Below are 23,382 nucleotides of genomic sequence, written 5' to 3'. Positions count from 1 at the left end.
CGCATGGCCAGCTGGGGAGGCTCATATTTGGTTGTTTTCTTCTGCCGACGGTTTTATAAATAATATAATATATTAAATAATTATAAGAATTATTTAAATATTATATTATATTTATGTGCATAGTTGACTTGTAATTTTTAGTCCGTTGCGTCGAGCGTTGAGAGTTGACTCTGGTCCCGGTTCCGGATTTTCGAACGTCCTTGCGTACAATTTTATATTTTGTACTTTGCGTTTTGAATCTTGTACTCTTGTAATTTCGAGACGTTTCTTATCAATAATTGGAACCTCTTTGATTGTCTTTTGTACTTTTGAGCTTTTTGGTCGTTTGCGTCTTCAATTCGTCGAATCTGTCTTTTGTCTTCACCTTTTATTATTTAAACGAATATCACTTGTAAATAGAATAATTGCAACTAAAAGCTTGTCTTTCTTGAGGAATAATGCTATGAAATATATGTTCGTTTTTAGCATTATCAGCAGACGATTGGTTTAGAGGGTGTTATGGGTGAACGAGAGGTCTCGGGTTCAAGTCCCGTCAGTGGCAATATTTTTAGGAAAGCTTTTAAGGTTCGTGAATCCGAGGCCAACCCTGCATTGTTCAGTATCGTCATATGAATATTTTTACTACAAAATATTGTAGAGTGAGTTTCATTTGCCTTTTTACCCTTTACATTTTTGGGCTGAGAATACATGCGCAACTTTTATAACTGTTTTACGAAATAGACACAAGTATCTTAACTGCATTCTATGATAGAATTATCTGGGATTGGGGTTGATTATTATGACACGCATTAGCCCCCGGTTTCCATTAGAGCGTATGAGCTTCCGAGCAGGGTGGATGGTTTATTATTTATGACATTTTGGCACCGGTTGTCCTATATTTTATAAACATGTGTTCAGCCGTGGGGTGTAAAGACCGGCACAGAGGTTCTATATTTTGAAGGCACATGTATTCAGCTGTGGGGTAAAAGACCGGCACAGAGGATTACTATTATATTTTGAATCCTCACCAGGTGTTCTTCATATGAAAGATATTTTTTTGTGCAGTTGGAATTGGACTTCTGCACGTTTTATAATATTTAAAATCTTGTGGTCTATTAAAATGATGAAAATGAAATGATTACTATAAACTAATGAACTCATCAACCTTTTGGTTGACACTTAAAAGCATGTTTATTCTCAGGTTTGAAAGAAATCTTCCGCTGTGCATTAGCTCATTTTAAGGATATTACTTGGAGTCATTCATGACATATTTCAAAATACGTTGCATTCGAGTCTTTGAAATTTATTAGAGATTATTATTAACTAAATGACAGATTAGGTCATTTATAGTTTGGATATTATGAAATGGTATGCATACCTGTCAACTTTCGATGAAATGAAAGTTTGTCTTTTAAAAACGAATGCAATGTTTGTAAAATGTATCATTTAGAGGTCAAGTACCTCGCGATGAAATCAACTATTATGAATCGTTTATAATCGATATGGACTTCGTCCGGATGGATTAGGACGAGGCATTTCAGTTGGCATCAGAGCGGTGGTCTTAGCGAACCAGGTCTGCATTAGTGTGTCTAACAGATAGTTGTTAGGATGCATTAGTGAAGTCTGGACTTCGACCTAGTAGTTGTTAGGTTATATTAATGAGTCTGGACTTGAACCTGGTCTGCATGTCAAAAGTTTTGCTTATCATTTCTTGTTAAAAATTACCTGCTTATCATTCTTAGTCTAGACACATCTTACTGCATTGATTGCATGAATAGTGTATAGACAAAAATTCATATCTTAGCGTATCTGCTAATTCATATCTTAGCGTATCTGCTAATCCATATCTTAGCGTATCTGCTACCATAAACTTTGCCTAATATATTTCGTAAATTCCTCCGTAATCTACGAAATCTTTTGTTCTATATATATAGATATTATATGTAATTAGAATATCATCCGATATCCGAAAATCATTTCATATCGAAAAATCCTTTATTCAATCGTACACAATGGAACTCATAACTAGTTCAAGTCCCTCGGATTCCGATATGGAGTCCCACTTCAGCTCCAGAAGCAGCGTCACCAGAATGAATCAATCAATCAGCCATCCCCAATTCATCTGATGAGTTCGTAGTTGACTTAATCAATGGGGACGAGAAGAAGACGATACTTCCATCAACCGAATTTTCCTCTTGGTGATGAATCTGAAGCACTCACCGGCGAACCAATCCGAAACACCATTTTCACCCTCACTACCCGAATATCTCGCCATGATTATATACTATCTCGAATTCAAAACCTTATTCACTCGCTCATTCCTACCGACAATCATCCCGGAGTAATAAGTTAACGAGCTTCGCACCCGAGTTGTAGTCTCGAAAAACATGGTGCAAAATGTACCAGCTTCAGCAACATTACCGGCACCAACAGTACCACCAACAACAACATCCGTACCCCAAGCCTCAATTTCACAATCTGACCCACAAACATCAACATCATACACACTATAGATACCAAGGAGTATCAACAGTAATTAACAATGAAGTATTGAACCATAACTTCATTAATATTCTGCGAAGAATATGTGGATCCTAATAATTAACGATGAAGTATTGATCCATAACTTCATTAATATTCTGCGAAGAATATGTGAATCCTAATAGTTTTAGAGATTACTTATTCTAGCGCAAACCGAAAAGCAAATGAGTTTAATATCATATTAACTCATTAAATCCATGATTACATCTGAAGAAAATATATATGCAAGTATATTTTCATAAAGATTGTAATTAAAAATTCTTTTGTACAAACTGTTAATGGTGAAAATATTTTAACGGGTAGGTAATACCCGATGAATACTTAAGATTTCACATTAATAAGTTACATTGTACATTCTTCGAATCTGATTCAACAGTCATTTACTATCGTACTTACATCCACAGATATATGAATCCGTTCACCACAGAATAACCATTTCCATTCAAAGTTCATATTTGTATTTTGACCTATCAGAATCCAACAAGTGGCATAATGAAGAAAACATTTGACGGAATAAAATTTGTTAGAAACAAACAAATTAACTATGAGAAATTTTGTTAAGAATTCACGCTAACAAAATCCTAGCTAACTGTTCCTAGCTAACTGTGGACTAATCAACTGAGGACTATCAACAGTGGACAATTAAAATGAATTAAAATATTAATTATAACATATGAAACTAAACAATTCTTCAAGTTTGCCACTTGATTTTCATCTTAAACCTCATTTGTATCTTGACGATTACAATCTGCGTTCAAACCTTTCGTGATTCTTGAAAACACCTCAGCCGAGAAGATGAACCAACCGCACTTCATCTATGAGAAGAAAGATTTAAGCAATAATCATGCACCTGGAAAACTTTCAGAATCTAAGGAAAAGTTTTAACACAAATCCGTATCAGATCCTGTAAGCATTATACTTACCTAAAATAACTTGGTACTCCCTTTCAAGGTAGTAAATTTTGTGACAGCTCCAACAAATCAACTTCAAGTTTTTCATTCGAACAAACCCTATTATAAAGATTACCCCTTCATCATCGTTACCAGGGAACCGTTTATATTCCACCACATTAGCATTAAACTTACCAGCAACTTCATTACTCATTGACTTAAGCCTCTCCGAAGAATCATTATATTTGTTCATTAAAAACCCTATCATATACTTATCCACATCTTATAACGAGAGTTGTCATATCAATTACCGAGAATTAGCAATCAGTATTTCGAATCTCGCAGCACTTCTACATCAACAGTTATATGTACACATATAACATTTATCTCTTAGGATTATGATCTTACACTCTAAAATTTTGAAAAGCACCCAGTCTACAAATCAATACTCCAAATTCTGAAAAAGCTGAATATAGCAGCAAAAACTGTACAAGCTGAATACAGCAGCAAAAACTGTACACGACCTTAACCATCGAAGGTATAAAGATAAAGAATAGTATATTGGCAAAGCTCAGAAAAGTTGGAACTGGAAACCGGATTGAACAAACCATGAAGGAGACTCTGAACTAATTGCAAGGACTAAACTTGTACATAAAGAATCCAGATGATTCTATTTCTGATGAAATCTTTAGCGAATACCTTACTCCTTAACCACTCTAAATTATCGTGAATGAATTTCTTCATCACCATTTGATTCTGAAATCCTAAGATATCATCGTACCTTTCTTTTTTAATATCCTCAATATTTCTGAAGATATCTTCATAAATATTCTTGTTCGATATTAATTATCTCTCTGCGCTATCCGTATTATATCATAAAAGGAAACTGTTCTAGTTTCTATATTCTGCGAACCTTCGAATTTAAAATATGAATATTTTTGAAGTAGTGTTGGAAACTGATGCATGAGTTAGTATAATATAATGACACTTGATCAACGTGATTATATTACAGTAAGTCATGCTGAGTTTCTAATGGAACGTGATGATTCACAGAAACATACCGTCATCATGTGCCATTTACATGACTCTTACATTCTACCCAATCTCCAAACATATTAAGAACATATCTTCTTGATAGTTCTATCTTTTCGGATGTTCTGATAATTTGACAAATCAAGATCGTGCCATTATGATTCCCTTCTTAGAACATTAACTATGTTCATCCAAAACTTCATATCTACGAAATTCTGGACCATTATTCGATTGACTCGCGGACAGGAAGAGAAAACGAAAGCATGAAGCTCCGAAACATAATGGAGAATATAAAGCCCGATAACAACCCCGAAACTACAAACCGTGTATATCAATGTGTATAGCAATATAAAGACACGGGAGAATGAAAAACACTATAATCCCAAGGAAATCGTAGAAGTAAACAGCTTCCTCTGGTGATAGATGAAAAAGAAGAATGACAGATACAAAGGTTAGGAATACATCCAGAATTAGAATCGGATGGAGCATATTGACGAATGCTTTAAAATATGAATTGAGGGAGAAAGAATAGAAGGCATGAGTTGTGGAAATAAGGAAGCAAAGAAGGTGGATTTATAGTAAAATATCCGACAGAGCAATCAAAACAGATGATCGCATTTAAAGCGGATCCTGATTTCCCTTAATCGCCGAAGGACCAAATCTTATTCGAAGATTTTCTCTAAATCTCTTGAACTCCGGAAATCAAATCTATCTACTTCAAAAGATATGACGAAATCTACATTTACTCATTTCATTCTTTTATGATAACTTCACTCATACGCTTTGAGTAATTGAATCATTTTATTCACATTACTCTATGGTAATAAAATCCCATTTATCAACTCATATTCATCATGAAAATATTTTCAGTGTTAGCTATGACGACCTCACTCAAATTTCGGGACGAAATTTCTTTAACGGGTAGGTACTGTGATGACCCGGGAATTTCCGAGCAAATTTAAACTTTAATCTTTATATGTTTCCGATACGATAAGCAAAGTCTGTAAAGTTGAGTCTTAAAATTTTTGAACTAATTATATGAATTCAATTTGACCTTTGATTATTCCCGATGATTCACGAACAACTGTTTGTAATTAGATATGTATATATATTATAACTTGAAATGCATTACTAAATTGTTATATGATTTAGTTGTTATGTTGCTATTACTTTTAAAATCAATACTTGTACTACTAATATTACTACATTAAAAATATGGATATGAAATTTGATATAAATATTATTATCAACATTAATATAATTATTAATATAATTAACATTAATAAAATTATTATCATTAGATTCACTAAAATTATTATTATTGTGACTTATTATTATTATTACACTGATGATTTTTATTATTAGTAGTAGTATTATAAATGTTATTGATATGCTATTAATATTATTATTAGTATTATTGTATTACCAGATATTATCAATATTATTATTATTAATAACATGATCATTAAAATTATTATCATTAAGATAGTTATATTATTATCATTATCCTTATCCTTATTACAAATATTATTCATTCATTATTTCTATAAATATCATTATAAAAACTATCAATTATATTGTTATTACTAATATTACCATCAATAAGATTATGATTTTTGTTAATTATTATTAGTATTATTTGATATCATTATCATTAATTAATTTTATTATTTTTATTACTAACTCCTTATCAGTATTATAATTATTCATATATATATATTTAATTAGTTACTAATATTAATTGGGTTAAATTTATAAGAATCAGATACAGGAATCGAGTTTGTTACATATCTACATCAAAACTTTATTAATTTGTTCTTGTCTCAAATTCTGTATTAAGATTCGAATCCAAAAACAGATGTATCCAAATTAAGTTACCCATCTCTATCTACTTTGATATTTTTTCTTGATTCTCTGTAACTGATTATAACATGTCGACATTTTCTTTACTATACACCACCTTTGTCTTCAAACCCACTTACTTTTTTCTCTTTCTCTGATTTCGTTCGAACCATAAAACAAATCAATAAAACTCCATTGATTGAATCAGGAGCATCTCATTTATACTTCCATTAACCATTCTCTACTTATAAAATCGAATTCGAACCACCGTTACAACCTCCATTTAACAACCCACCATGAACCATAACAATCCACCACTCTTGCTACCTATTCCCGTTTGCCAATCTTGAACCTCACCTTAAACCCACTTCATCAATTCATAATCAAAACTCGCTAATCCGTTTATTTTACAAACCAAAAACCAAGAATTGTTTCTTGTTTTTCTCTTCGTGAATCCACACCCATTCAAACATCATCTCTAAAAACCACCATTTAACCACCTTGTATTCCTACTACTCGTTTTTGTCTCGATCAAACAGACATCCTCACAAAGTTACATCACTGTTCTACAACTTTAACAGACACCATTCATTAACCAAAACCAAACCCCAAGTTTATTTCTTGTCTAGTCACGAGCTCGGAACTAAAACACCATTTGATCGATTATCCCAGCTACTTGCTATCGTCGACCCAAAACAAACCCACACCATCGACTATTGCCTTGTTATTTCCCGTTCAAACAATATAAAGAATGATGATGATGATACACATTGATGAAGAAACAGAAACGAAGATAAACAAGGTGAGATTATGGGTCTGAGACGATGAAAATGGTAAATGATATTAATGATGCGTTGATAGTTTTGGCCTTTTGATTTAAATATATAAAGCAACATGTGTTAGTGCAAGTGGAAGCTATATATAAAACATAGTGGCAGACAATTGGTATTGCATTAGGAATTGTTTTTTTCTTTGCAAGTGGAATATGTTGGAGTAACAATAGCCGACCCAACACGTTCAAATCACTTTTCCTTTTAGATTGGGACCGCGAATGATTTATGATGAAGAAAATCTGATACTTACTCTTTCTGTTCGAAAAAATCAACAAAAACACATTTATATAATCGGCTAAATTAGTTATAGTGGGATGTTAAAGGCATGTAGGGTTAACATGAGGAACTGGCATTTTTTTTTATATACTCCGCATTGATTTAATCTGCAAAGATCAAACACAGACTTCCAATGGACCTTGGGCTGTGTTTGTTTATAGTGATGGGCCGATATCAATTTTTTTTATGAGTTAGTGGGATGTTTCCTTGTTGTTGCTTGGGCCGTGATCTTGGGCCAATAACAAACTAAAAATTCTATGGTTATAACAACAACGACCTTTGATATTGATGATGATTGGATTAGATAAGATTAGGATTATGATTTATAATTAAAATTATGAGTTATGATTTGGATTTAGGATTATGATTATGATAAAGAATAATGATACAACAAGAATAAATGGTGTAAGATGATAATTGAGATGAATTGATTAGTGAAGGAGAAGATGGACAGTTAATACGGGTTATACATTTATCTATGAGTGTTAAATCAGAAAGAAATAGGCAGACGATTGGTTTAGAGGATGTTATGGGTGAACGAGAGGTCCCGGGTTCAAGTCCCGTCAGTGGCAATATTTTTGGGAAAGCTTTTAAGGTTCGTGAATCCGAGGCCAACCCTGCATTGTTCAATATCATCGTATGAATATTTTTACTACAAAATATTGTAGAGTGAGTTTCATTTGCCTTTTTACCCTTTACATTTTTGGGCTGAGAATACATGTGCAACTTTTATAATTGTTTTACGAAATAGACACAAGTACCTTAACTGCATTCTATGATAGAATTATCTGGGATTGGGGTTGATTATTATGACACCCATTAGCCCCCGGTTTCCGTTAGAGCGTATGAGCTCCCGAGCCGGGTGGATGGTTTATTATTTATGACATTTTGGCACCGGTTGTCCTATATTTTATAAACATGTGTTCAGCCGTGGGGTGTAAAGACCTACACAGAGGTTCTATATTTTGAAGGCACATGTATTCAGCCGTGGGGTGAAAGACCGGCACAGATGATTACTATTATATTTTGAATCCTCACCAGGTGTTCTTCATATGAAAGATATTTTTTTGTGCAGTTGGAATGGGACTTCTGCACGTTTTATAATATTTAAAATCTTGTGGTCTATTAAATTGATGAAAATGAAATGATTACTATAAACTAATGAACTCATCAACCTTTTGGTTGACACTTGAAAGCATGTTTATTCTCAGGTTTGAAAGAAATCTTCCGCTGTGCATTAGCTCATTTTAAGGATATTACTTGGAGTCATTCATGATATATTTTAAAAGACGTTGCATTCAAGTCGTTGAAATTCATTAGAGATTATTATTAAGTAAATGACAGATTAGGTCATTTATAGTTTGGATATTATGAAATGGTATGCATACCTGTCAACTTTCGATGAAATGAAAGTTTGTCTTTTAAAAACGAATGCAATGTTTGTAAAATGTATCATTTAGAGGTCAAGTACCTCGCAATGAAATCAACTATTATGAATCGTTTATAATCGATATGGACTTCGTCCGGATGGATTAGGACGAGGCGTTTCACATTAGACCATGGTTCATATCAAAGGAATTCTTCATCTCGTAAAACCTAAAAAAAATAAAAATTCAGAATGGGGGGAGAAGACTAGTTCTTTAGGGTCTACTAGGGAAAGACCATTCGGATTCCATTCTCGAGAACTACACGAAAACAGAATATCTAACTCTAATAGAAATACATATTACCCTAAAAAGATTCGAACCTCCCCACACTTAGTTAGATGTGGTGTTGAAATTGTGATTGACTTCATTGTCAACTTCCATCGGACCATGTATGTAATGTTTAACTCTGTGACCATTAACTTTAAATTCAATCACATTTGAATTTATTAACTCTATTGTTCCGTATGGGAAAACTCTTTTGACTATAAATGGTCCAGACCATCTTGATTTCAATTTTCCAGGAAATAGCTTGAATCGTGAATTGAAAAGAAGAACTCTGTCTCCTTCTTTAAATTCTTTTGAACTTCTGATTCTTTTATCATGCCATTTCTTCGTTCTTTCCTTATAGATTAACGAATTTTCGTATGCTTCATGTCTTAATTCTTCTAATTCGTTTAGTTGACTTAATCGTAGATGTCCGGCTTCATGTAAATCAAGATTACATGTCTTCAAAGACCAAAATGCTTTGTGTTCAATTTCTACTGGAAGATGACATGCTTTTCCGTAAACGAGTTTAAAAGGTGTGGTTCTAATTGGAGTTTTATAGACTGTTCTAAAAGCCCAGAGTACATCCTCCAATTTCATGGACCATTCCTTCGGATTTGATCCTACGGTTTTCTCTAGAATACGTTTTAATGCTCGGTTGGTATTTTCAACTTGTCCACTAGGGATGGCAATGGATCTAAAAAAATCCGAAATCCGCGAGTACCCGCGTCCTTGATGGGCGGATAAAATCAAAAATCTTTACCCGCGGGTGGGCGATGGATTTAATCCTATACTCGCTAGTGGGTCGCGGGCGGGTGATGGATGTATTACATCCGTCGCGGGTAAAATCCGATCCGCGGATCCGATACACCCGTTTGAAGAATCCGCGGAAATACCCGTTAAATATTCGCGGATCCTTACATTATTGTAATATTCATTGACTTTAAAAAAATTTCAAACAATAACATAGAAATTTGGTGATCGATCACTATTAAATTCCAGTTATTTGATGTGTGCAAGTAGTACTAGACTACTAGTATAACGTATTTTGAGTAATTTAACTTATATTGGTGTAGCTTCTAATAGAACAGGGGTTGGCTAAGTCATTAAAATGTGTCAGGCTCGTGTTTTAGTCTCTTTTTTGCATTCTTCATTTTCCAGTATTAGCCTAAATGTAATTTAAGGGCCTGTTTGTATGTAATGCGCATCATACGTTGTAATTATTGTTTATCTTTACAAAATTTATAGCTTTTAAAAAAAATCTAGATACGAATTGTAGTACTAATTTATGAAAAAGATCCGCGGGTAAATCCGTAGCCCGTGGATATCTGCGGGTACGGGCGATGGATCCAAAATTAAATCCGATAATGAAGATCCGCAGGTTGACAGGTTGACAAAAAATCCGCGGGTACGGGCGATGGATCCAATAGATCCGCATCCGCGACCCGCGGGTGCCATCCCTATTGTCCACTTGTTTGTGGATGATAAGCGTTTGAGATTTTATGAGTTACTCCATATCTTTTGAGAACTTTCTCAAGTTGATTGTTACAAAAATGAGTACCCCGATCACTTATTAAAGCTTTCGGTGTTCCAAACCTTTCAAAAAGACGTTTTAAAAAGTTGACTACAACTTGTGCATCGTTAGTCGGGAGAGCTTGTGCTTCCGCCCATTTAGATACATAATCAATGGCAACGAGAATGTAGAGATTATTATGAGATTTTGGAAATGGTCCCATAAAGTCAATACCCCAAATGTCAAATACTTCACATACTTGAATGACATTTTGTGGCATTTCATCACGTTGACTTATTTTTCCGGCCCTTTGACAAGCATCACAGGATTTGCAAAGAAGGTGTGCGTCTTTGAAAATTGTAGGCCAATAGAATCCAGCGTCGTAGACTTTTCTTGCTGTAAGTTGAGGCCCATAATGCCCTCCTGTTAGTCCTGTGTGACAATGGTTTAAGATTTTACTAGCTTCATCTCCGAATACACATCGGCGTATTATTCCATCGGGACAACTTTTAAACAAATGTGGATCTTCCCAGAAATAGTGTTTTATATCACTAAAGAATTTCTTTCGTTTTTGGTACGATAATCCTTTTTCAAGGAATCCACATACTAAGTAGTTTGCATAATCTGCAAACCATGGAATTTCATTATAATCTATCTTCAATAGATATTCATCAGGAAAGTTGTCTTGTATGGCCGATTCATTCAGAACTTCTAATTCGGGATTTTCAAGAAGAGAAAGATGATCAGCTGCGAGATTTTCTGCTCCCTTTTTATCTCGGATTTTAATATCGAACTCTTGTAAGAGTAAGATCCAACGGATTAATCTTGGTTTGGCATCTTGTTTCGAAAATTGGTATCTAAGAGCAGAATGATCGGTATATACCACCGTTTTTCCTAGAACGAGATATGAACGAAATTTGTCAAAAGCAAAGAAAATTGCAAGGAGTTCTTTTTCAGTAGTTGTGTAATTCGTTTGTGCTCCTTGTAACGTCTTACTAGCATAATAAATAGGTTGAAATCGTTTTTGAATCCTTTGTCCTAAAACGGCTCCCATTGCAAAATCACTTGCATCGCACATTAGTTCAAATGGTAGATTCCAATTTGGAGTTATCATGGTCGGCGCATTAGTGAATTTTTCTTTAAGAATATTAAAAGATTTGATGCATTCATCTGAAAAGATGAATGGAGCATCCTTTTCTAGGAGTTTGTTCATAGGAGTGACAATTTTAGAAAAATCTTTTTGAAACGTCGGTAAAAACCAGCATGCCCTAGAAAACTCCTAACTCCTCTAACATTGGTGGGATATGGAAGTTTAGCAATTACATCTACTTTAGCTCTGTCCACTTCAATTACTTCCTTTGAAATTTTATGACCAAGAACGATGTCTTCTTTAACCATGAAATGGCATTTCTCCCAATTAAGTACTAGATTTGATTGTTCGCATCTAATAAGCATTCGTTCAACATTAACTATACATTATTCAAATGTATCACCGAAGACTGAAAAGTCATCCATGAAAACTTCCATGCATTCTTCTATCATGTCGTGAAAAATTGCCATCATGCACCTTTGAAAGGTTGCAGGGGCGTTGCAAAGTCCAAATGGCATGCGTTTGTAAACAAAAGTACCATAAGGGCACGTGAATGTGATTTTCTCTTGGTCCTCGGGTGCTATTGGAATTTGAAAATATCCGGAAAAATCATCAAGAAAACAATAGTAACTATTTCCGGCTAATCTTTCCAACATTTGATCAATGAAAGGTAAGGGAAAGTGATCTTTTCTGGTGGCGTCATTTAATTTTCTATAATCAATACAAACACGCCATCCTGTTACAGTCCTAGTAGGAATAAGCTCATTTTTCTCATTTGTAATGACAGTCATGCCACCCTTCTTAGGTACGCATTGAACTGGGCTTACCCATGGACTATCAGAAATTGGATAAATTAAACCTGCATCAAGCAGTTTAATAATTTCTTTCTTAACAACATCTTGTATATTCGGATTTAGTCTTCTTTGGTGTTGCACATACGTTTTATGACCTTCTTCCATAAGGATTTTATGTGTGCAATACGAAGGACTTATTCCTTTAATATCATGAATCTTCCATGCAATAGCTGGTTTATGAGCTTTTAACACAGAAATGAGTTGAGATTTTTCATTTTCAGTAAGAGAAGACGATATTATTACAGGTAATTCAGATTCACCATTTAAATAAGCATATTCCAAATGGTTTGGAAGTGGCTTTAACTCTAATTTCGGTGGTTCTTCTATCGATGATTTATATCGATATCTGTCTTCTTCTTTTAGCATTTGAATTTCTTCTGTTGTTGGTTCATATCCATTAGCCATAAGTGTAGCTAACATTTCAGTTTCATCAATTGGTTCAGTTCCATATCCTAAAGAACATTCTCCCGTCCCTTGTAATTCTGGAAACTCTTTTAACAATTCTGCATATGAATCTATAGTTTGAATATAATAACATGTATCATCTGCAGATTGCGGTTGTTGCATGGCTCTATCAACAGAAAAGCTAACACTCTCGTCCTCTATATTTAGGGTCAATTTCTTACCGAACACGTTTATTATTGCTTTAGCCGTGTTTAAGAATGGTCTTCCTAATATGAGAGGAACTCGAGAATCTTCTTCCATGTCCAAAATAACAAAATCTACTGGAAATACTAAAGTACCAACTTTAACTAGCATGTTCTCCATTATCCCTCTAGGATATTTTACTGATCGATCGGCTAATTGTATACTTATTCGTGTTGGTTTCAATTCTCCAAGGTCTAGTTTAACATATAGTGAATATGGCATTAAATTTATACTAGCACTTAAGTCTGCCAATGCTTCTATTGAACTAAGACTACCCAGAAAACATGGAATTGTGAAACTTCCTGGATCTGAAAGTTTTTCTGGTATCTTATTCAACAGCACTGTAGAACAATTAGCATTCATTGTAACAGCTGAGAGTTCTTCTATTTTCTTTCTATTCGTGATTAGATCTTTCAGAAATTTAGCATATCTAGGCATTCCTGAAATCACATCAATGAAAGGAAGATTTACATTTATCTGTTTAAATATATCCAAGAATTTGGATTGCTCGGCTTCAAGTCTCTCTTTTATCATTTTATTCGGGTAAGGAAGTGGTGGTTGGTATGGTTTAACATAAGGTTTAGCCTTAACTGTGTTATCTTTATTAACCTTTTCAACTACCGGTTCTATTTCCTTATCTTGCTCAGGTTGTGGTTCTTATGGAGTAGGAATAGCTTCATCAGAAATTACAGGTATTTCAGGTGGTTTAAGTGTAATACCACTTCTTATGGTAATGGCTTTAGTTATTTCATTTCGGGGGTTAGCATTTGTATCACTAGGTAGACTTCCCGATTTTCTTTCACCTATCAACCTTGCTAGGTTGCTCACTTCTTGTTCCAAATTTTGAATAGAAGCTTGTTGATTTCTAAATGCTTGAGCATTTTGTTCGTTGGTTTGTTTCTGAGATGTGAAAAACTGTGTTTGAGATTCAACTAGTTTCGACATCATATCTTCTAAATTTAGCTTTTTATCATCGGTTTGTGGTGGTTTGTTTTGAAAAATAGGTCTTTACTGATTGTAAGTATTGTTGGATACTTGTTGATTGCTTGGACCTTGTTGGTTGTTGTATGGAACATTTCGATTATAATTCTGGTTTTGATTGTAGATTGGTCTTGGCGGTTGATAATTATTCTGATAATTATTTCCAAGCCTTTGGCTTATGTATGAAACATTCTCTCTTTGTTCCATTGTTAGTTCAATACTGAGACAATCTTTTGTTAAATGTGGTCCTCCACACTGCTCACAACTAATTCGTATTGAGTGAATATCTTTAGTGTTCTTTTCCATTCGTCTCTCGACAGCATCTATCTTTGCAGAAATGAAATCTAAGTCATGGCTAGAATCGGCTCTAGCTGATTTAGATGATCTAACGATATCTTTTTCTTGGTGCCACTCATGTGAGTGGGAAGCAGTGTTATCAATAATTTTGTAAGCATCAGTTGCTGTTTTCTTCATAATGGAACCACCAGCTGCTATATCGATGTCTTTTCTTGTAGTGATGTCGCATCCTTGGTAGAATATTTGTACTATTTGACAAGTGTCTAAACCATGTTGCGGACATCCTCTCAATAACTTTCCAAATCTTGTCCACGCTTCATATAAAGTTTCATTTGGTTTCTGTGTGAACGTAACAATTTCTCCTTAAAGTCTCACGGCTTTAGATGCCGGAAAAAATTGTTTAAGAAATTTTTCAACTAAAACGTCCCATGTATCAATCGCCCCTTCAGGTAACGATTCTAACCAATCTTTGGCTTCTCCCTTTAAAGTCCAGGGAAATAACATGAGATATATCTGTTCATCCTCCACTTCTCGGATTTTAAATAGAGTGCAGATCCTATTAAAGGTACGAAGATGTTCATTTGGATCTTCCTTCAGTGCACCACTAAATTGGCATTGATTTGTTACCATGTGTAGAATTTGTCCTTTGATTTCATAATCTGGCGCATTAATGTCTGGTTGAGTAATTGCGTGACCTTGGCCAGTGCGTTTAGCTCTCATTCGGTCTTCCATACTTAGGGGTTTCAGATTTTCCATGTTTGAATTTGTTGAATCTGAATCACTAGAGGATTCTAATTTAATGGGTTATTCCTCGACAATTTCCGTTTGAATGATTGGTGGTTCCGGAGGAAAGATTAATGGTTCAGGATCTCTGAATTGTCCCTGAATATCCTCCGGATTCTCAATTGTGAGGTCGGGTTCAAAAAATGGATTATCGGAAATTTGAATTGGAGTACTTGGTCGACTGGATGACAATTCTAAAGAAAAATCAACGACGACAATATTTGCTAGATGTCTTGATCGAGTTACAGGTGGTGAACGTACAAAAGGTGGTGAACGTTTTGCTCGGTGCATTCACTGAATATCATATTAGTTATAAAAGATAAAAATTATATAAGTTATCAAATTAATAGACTTTTCTGCTTTTGCCCACATTTCGAATAGCCAATAGATGCAGCAGGGAGCCAGAACCCTTTAAATCGGAAGCTCACAACTCAGCCACTAACAAATCCAACTATTACTACGAAGCAGAAAATTTAGGATGTCTATCAATTTAATCGCTTAAAATAATTTTTCGCTGAAATTTAAAGAAATTTTAGAGAAGAAATAGAAAATTCTATATCCTAAAACTAGAGCGTCGAGAAATAAGAAAGAAAAAGAGCGCGTCAAAAAACGTCGAAAAATAAAAGGTTGAAAAATAATAAAAAGAACGTAGCGCGTCGAAACTTAAAAATCTAAAGACTAAGAATTAAAAGTTATGTCTAAAGGTATTAAAGCTTTAAAGAAATTCTATATCCAAAACGGCAATTACTTAAAAAGATACTAAAATATTAAAACGGCGTCGCAAAATTCTAAAACACCTAAATCTTAGTCTTAAAGAAAAAGCACTTAAGGGATTTTACGGCAAAGCCTAAAAATCTAGAAATAAAAATAACTATGGCAAAAACTATAACTTAAAACTAAATACGAGCGAAAAAAAATAAAAATATTACGCTAAAACAAATAAAAAGATTCAAAATATAAAAATAAACTTAAAGTTGTAAAAAGTACAATTTTTTTTTTTAAATATTATTTTTATATTATTATTTTATAAAACTATTAATTTTATAATTTATTAAAACTAAATAAAACTAAAAATACAAATTAATTAAAAACTAAAACAAATTAATTAAAACTAAACCCTAATTAGGGTTTTAATAATAATAATAATAATAATTACCCCGTAATTAATGCTGTTACCAGTCAACTCTGGCGTGTCACACAGGTTCATGCAGTCGCATGGAGTTTTGCCTTCGGGCTCATGCGATCGCATGGGCTAGGGTTTCGGGCCAGGTGTTGGGCTGCTACAGTACCAGGCCGATTACTTTTATTATTATTATTTTTTTTCTGTTTTAATTTTCTGTTTTAATATATATATATATATATATAAAATATATGTAAAAATTAAATAAAAACTTAATTTTTAAATAAAAATAAAAACTTTATAATTTTATATATATTTAACAAACTATTAAAAATGTATAATTTTTTTATTTTTCTTTTTATATTTTAGTATTTAAAATGTATTTTTAATATTTAAAACGTATTTTTTTATACAAAGAACTTAATAAAAAATCTTTTTTTTTAAATATAGCGTTTTGCTTCCGGCGTTTAAGCAATTCCCCGACAGCGGCGCCAAAAATACTTGATGTGTGCGAGGTGGTGTACAAAATAGTTTATATTTTACAAGGAAAATACTATTAAATACGCTACAATTTTACGCAAGTTATTTATTTATTTATAGAGTGGATATACCTAAACCTTGCTACAACACTTATAGGTAGTGTACCTAATCGTACAGTAGTGTAGTTTTTAGTAAGTCCGGTTCGTCCACAGGGAACTCGCCAAGTTTAACGCTATATTTTTAACTTATAATTGTAAAAATACAAATATATATATAAATATAAGTAGTATTATTATTATAAAAGGGGGTTTTTATCGTTTAATGACTGGTTTGTCGATTTTAAAACTTTAGTCGCAGTTAAAACCTAATGTAAAATATTAAAAATAAATATAACTTAATTTTAAGCGTAAAGTAAATAACGATAATGAAATTGCGATAAATAAAATGATGATAATTAAAGAGTACGATAATTAAAAGTGCAATTAAATACAATGACAGTAAATAAAAGTGCGATAATTAAAAGTGCAATTAAATATAAAATAAAGAAATTATGCTTATTTAAACTTCCGTAATCATGATGTTTGACGTGTTGATTTTAGTTTATTACCATGGGTTAATTGTCCTTTGTCCTGGATTATTCGATATGTCCATACGGATTTGTCCATAATAGTCCATCAGTCATAATCATAAAGTGAGAGAGTCTTCGTCAAATTATTCTTATTCCCGAAGTCAAATATTCCAACTAATTGGGGATTCGAATTGTAACAAGGTCTTAATACTTTGTTTAATGAATACACCAGGTTATCGACTGCGTGTAGACCAAGGTTTTACTACTTTGTTAACAATTACACCAATTACCCTTGAATGTAATCCACCCCTATTTTAACTAGTCCATTAGCTATTAATCCAGTCACGTGTTCGGTAAAATAAACAATTATTGGTATTTATAGATATCCCGCCCACCGTGCCCAGTCAAGCGTATGTGGTTATATATAAATACGTCAAATTATAAGTCTATATATTAAATCAACGAGGTATCATTTAGTTAATATAAAGCCCATTAATAGCCCATAGTCTAATTTCTACAAGTGTCATTCTTTTATTCAAACCCCAATTATGGTCTAAAGCCCAATTACCCAATTTTAATATTTAGCCCAACATCACGATTACTTCGGCATTAAATAAGCATAATAATAACTTAGATACGAGACATTAATTTAAAAAGGTTGAACATAACTTACAATGATTAAAAATAGTGTAGCGTTACACGGACAGAATTTTCGACTTACACCCTTACAACATTCGCTAACATACCCTTATTATTAGAATTTAAAATTAAAATTAAAATATATATATATATATATATATATATATATATATATATATATATATATATATATATATATATATATATATATATATATATATCGTTGAGTGAATGAAGAAGAAAAAGATATATAAAACTTGCTCAAAACCGCGAAATTTATAGGCATGTGGCCTGACTTTTTGGGTCATGCGACCGCATGAAAATCCCTCTTCCTGGCCATGCGATCGCATGGCCAGCTGGGACAGCTCAACTTTGGTTGTTTTCTAGCTTGTCGACATTATTTTTAAATATATATAATATATAAATAATTTATATAATTATTTAAATATTATATTATATTCTTGTGCATAGTTGACTCATAATTTTAGGTCCGTCGCGTCGAGCGTTGAGAGTTGACTTTGGTCCCGGTTCAGGATTTTCGAACGTCCTTGCGTACAATTTAATATCTTGTATTTTGCGTTTTGCGACTTGTACTCTTGTAATTTTGAGACGTTTCTCATCAATAATTTGAACCACTTTGATTGTACTTTGTACTTTTGAGCTTTTTGGTCGTTTGCGTCTTCAATTCGTCGAATCTGTCTTTTGTCTTCACCTTTTATTATTTAAACGAATATTGCTTGTAAATAGAACAATTTCAACTAAAAGCTTGTCTTTCTTGAGGGATAATGCTATGAAATATATGTTCGTTTTTAGCATTATCAATCTTCAACATTATTACCACAATCCCTAACTACTGTAGCTTCACTAGATAGTGTTAGACAATGGTTCATCATCTTCAACAATTACTTTACCTTTTAACCCTTCAGCTCCTTCTACAACTAGTTTCTTAGAAACTTTACCTTTTGGTTTATTCTTAACTGTTATTTGCTCTTCCTCATCTATCTCCTTTAAAATAAACTTACTTCTACCAGCTGGACTAACAAACTCAGGCACAATCACCTTTGGGTTGAGTTCATGTTCTGTGTAAACAGACATTTCCACAATCCTATTCTTCTTCATACTTTCTTTGACATATTTAAGCATATTTCTAACATCATCATCTGAACCTAATGGTTCTAAACCAAAATCAAGGTCACTATCAGGCCTAAGAAAGTGATATACTATCACCTTAAAACCATCATATCCCAGGTCCTGAATGAAATGGTCAAGCTCATGTATTGAAAACATATCCATGTCAATAAAATCAATGTAACTTACTTTTTCATTCACATATTCCCTTCCTGGAGCATCACTAAACTCTCCACCATGATAAATCTTTAGTGTAAAGAGTAAATCATCACATCCTGTTAAAAATAAAAGACAAAATAAAATATAAAAAACTAAGGTTTAAAAGGATATCGAGTGTGAAATTACAAAACAAAAAGTGCAATTAAGATACACAGACACTCACCATAAATAAATCTAAGATCGTAATCAGGATCTTTAGGTCGAATTGTGTAATCCATCAAATACGAGCCTCAGGATCGTTTAAAGGAGAACTTGACCTAATTTGGGGACGAGGAATACAAGAATGAATTGTGAAGAATTGGGGGGTTTTATGGTAGAAGAAGAAAAAAAAATGACAAAAATACCCTCACATGACATGCACGTGATAAGGGGTAACGGCAGGTTTTGACAGAAAGTAGATGGGGGACGAGGGATGTACTCTTTTCATAGTTTAGGGACGAGGAATACAAAAAAAAAAAAAGGATAGGGAGTCAAAATCGATGTAAAGTTTAGGGACGAGAAATGAAATTTTGTCTTAATTTAATTTAAATCGATGTTTTTCCAAGGAAAAAAAAATACGAAACAAGTACAAGCTTCTAATGCACGTAGAAAGATCATAATATACGGAGGACTGTTATCGGCATAAAAAATCTAAAAGATAATTACCATTATAACCTTTAACGACACCTCACCATCGCTGTTGGTATCGGCAATAATAATAAATATTTCTTCTTCATTCTTTGCCCTCTTTACCTTCTTTCTTCTGTAAATAAACCCTTTCCAATTGTCAAGATTTCACAGGTGATTTATTATTAATTACGGTTAGTATTTCAACTTCTGTCAATAGATACTTGTGGGTTCTGTTTATTGGTTCCGTATATTAAGAAAAATGACCAATCTTTAATCAGGGTTATCTGATTTCATCATAAATTCATATGGGTGTTATTATTCTAGCTAAAGTTTAAATCTTTATACCCAAAAAATTGTGGGTTTTGTATAAATTCCCCTGATATTGGTCATGAAATTTGTTAGGTTGATGTTAGGGTGATCTCTTTAGGGTTTACTATATCTGATATTAAAAAATGGGGATTCTTATTTAGGGCTGGCTACAGAATTGGTTTCAAATGGGTTCTCTTTAGTATTAATTAAATTGAAAAAATATAGTACTTAAATTTGGTGTTTTGTGAAATGGGATCATCAGGGTTTTTCTCGATATGTTTAATTTATTCATTAGTGGCTTTAAGTTGTGGAACCCTAATGATGTTTTATAGCCATGAGGTGTTTGCATTCTGTCATGGTAATGAAATTGCTACTAAGTTATTAGGATCAACACCTCATGATCAGTTGCTGATTAAGACCTCTGATTCGTTCTCTGGGTTGCTTTTATTTGCTGTTGGGATCTTGTTGTTCATGGTGGCATTTGTGAAAGAGAGACTTTCAAAGCTTTTTTGCTAAAGGTTGTGTGCTTCTTCATATTGCTATGGCAATTTGGATGATTTACTTTGAGAGTAAGCTCGAAGAACTCGGTCGTGATTGGCTGTGACTGGTCCTTGGAGATTTTGTTTTAGCACTTTCATGGGTGTTGTTTCTTGTGTACACTTGGAGAGAAAAATATGACTAGGTGTATACACAATTGCTTCAATTTGTTCTTGAATTGGGTCAAACCCGGTTCTTGAATCCATACTGCAGCTTGCACCACTGTCTTTAGTGATTTTTGAAGAAATGGTCTCCTTTAATGGAGGTTGTGAAGTTGCTTTTTGATCCTGTTTGGTATCTAGGGGAACATATTTTCTTGATTGTGATTAGTAAAGAAAAAAGCTTTGATTTTTTTTTTTTTTTTTTTTTTTTGCCTTTATATGTTGATGCTCATTGTAAAGCTTTTGATTTCTACATAGAAGTATGAAATTTGTGATTGATGATCTCGGTATCATTTCTTGTTTGGTCGTTAGCTTAATATAGAGTTTGTTATTTTCGTTAGTGCAGATAATGTAACGCTCTTCTATTGTTTAGAATTGTCGTTTCAATCTATTAGTTTCTCCATTTATATTGGTCTATAGTGTCTATCAAAATTATTTTTGAATATGCTTTGTGCCTTTTATGTAATGTTACTATTTAGCATCCTTTTTCTTATTTTTTTATTTGCTCCCATTCCATATGATTTAGGGGAAAGATGGCTAATACTAATCTAATAAGTGAAGTATTCGTCCTCTAATGTTGAAGCCTCCGAAGTCGCTGTCCTTTGATGTTAAGTCTCACAAAACGTTTTAGACACATAGTACAAGATTTGTTTTTAAATGAATTGAAGATTTGGGCTTTTATAAAGGCAAACGACACTTAATTATGAATGTTAAGTTTGTCGATGAAGAAAGTGTTTGCACTAAATATATTTAGATTATTGGCGTTTAGTTATTTGCAACGTTATTATCTTACTTTTTGGAAGGATTTTTTTTTATAACAGGTTAGGAGTCACTTAGAGTCACTGACGGGGCTTATCAGAAGTGAAGTCACTTACTCGATCATATCCGGGCCACGTGTCTGGAGGAAGCCACGGGACCTTCACCCATAAGGTAATGCGGCTTACTGGGAAAACCCCCCATGAGGTTCGAACGTAGGACGTGTCGCAACATCTGAAACCCGGATATCCGGGATACCGCTAAACATAGTGCACACACGATAATTTTACACGAATAATGTCTAAGCAGCACTCGAACCAATGATCTCAAGGCGAGAGGGGTTCCTTGACTTAAACCCATGGTTTTCTGGAAGGAAATAAGTAGACGAATTTAATCCTTAACTGACATAAGTCCATGACAAAAGTAAACTTCACGTGTAGGATGTAAGAAAGTACATAGTAATAAGAAAGTACATAGTAACAATGATTGAACGCCTATGTGATTATTTACTTTCTACTAATACCGGAGTATTTGCTCATCCGTTAATATCTTTTAGTTTCATAACACGCAGAGGTGCCGATTTGAAGACTTTTACGGAGTTTGTGAGGGATATTTGAAGCTTGTTTGTTGTTTGGGGTGTTTTGGTTTAGTCTTGGTGTTTGTTGGGTCCTTTTTATCTCGTGGCTTCCTTGTTGGTTGAGCTCTTTTTTATTGCTTTTGATGTAGTTGTAAGTTGTTGGTTTTATTTTTAGTGTTTTATCGTTGTATTTTTGTTTGTTTAGTTTATTGGCTTTTTTGGTCTCGGTTTAAATTATGCTTGTCCGTTTTTCTTATAATAATTGTGGTGCTAGTGGTAGTGCTAGTCGTAGTGCTAGTGGTAGTGTTTAGGGTTTAGAATTAGGGTTTATATTAATTCTACATCTCACCTCCTCCATACACCACTCATGTGGTATTGAGTTTTGTTGTTGTTGTGGTTTAGAATTTAAGATTTAGGGTTCTAGTAAACCCTATTGTTTGTACAATTCTTGGCGATCCTTGTTGAAGGAACAAGGATGTTGAGATCTGATCACTTGTTGCGTGGTGTCGAGGTGTATAATGGTGAATGTATGCTTGTTGGCGATTCCCCAAAGGTAGTACGAAGGTATCGTACTTTACGCCACCAAGATACGAAGGTAACTCATTGTGAGTTGTATATGTGTGAGTCAATGTGACTTAGAGCGAATGCCAACTCTAGAGATCATGCTCTCCTTTTATAGGGCTATTTTACAGCTTCTTCACCAGTTCTCTAGGTGGGGATCAGTCTCCAAGGCAATCTCTGATAAGACAAAGGGAACTTTCCCTCTGGACGACTGTAACACTTGCAGTTGAAGAAAGCTAGACTGAAGCATTCCTATTTTGTCATTTGGACGCTAGTAGCGATTTGGTCAACCCGCTTACCTCTCTCCTTCAGCCTATGTAATCTTGTGACTTTAGGATGAGTCTTTGTCCATTGGTAACCGTGATCCCACCGTTACTATGTTCCTCCGTTACCATAGCTTCGTATAACGGATACGGTTTCTCATGGAACCTGAATACTAGGATCACACTTTAGGAGTATTCTTCTTTT

The 23,382-nt window shown here is 33.7% G+C and overlaps 1 pseudogene; it reads left to right on the top strand.

Moving 5' to 3' along the window:
* The first annotated feature begins 20,210 nt into the window (after window positions 1-20,210).
* Window positions 20,211-21,370, top strand: LOC139897844 (uncharacterized; annotated as a pseudogene).
* Window positions 21,371-23,382: the final 2,012 nt, after the last annotated feature.

This window comes from Rutidosis leptorrhynchoides, chromosome 3 (assembly GCF_046630445.1).
Source record: "Rutidosis leptorrhynchoides isolate AG116_Rl617_1_P2 chromosome 3, CSIRO_AGI_Rlap_v1, whole genome shotgun sequence".
NCBI classification, from domain to species: Eukaryota; Viridiplantae; Streptophyta; class Magnoliopsida; order Asterales; family Asteraceae; genus Rutidosis; species Rutidosis leptorrhynchoides.
This window is presented reverse-complemented; position numbering and strand designations above follow the sequence as displayed.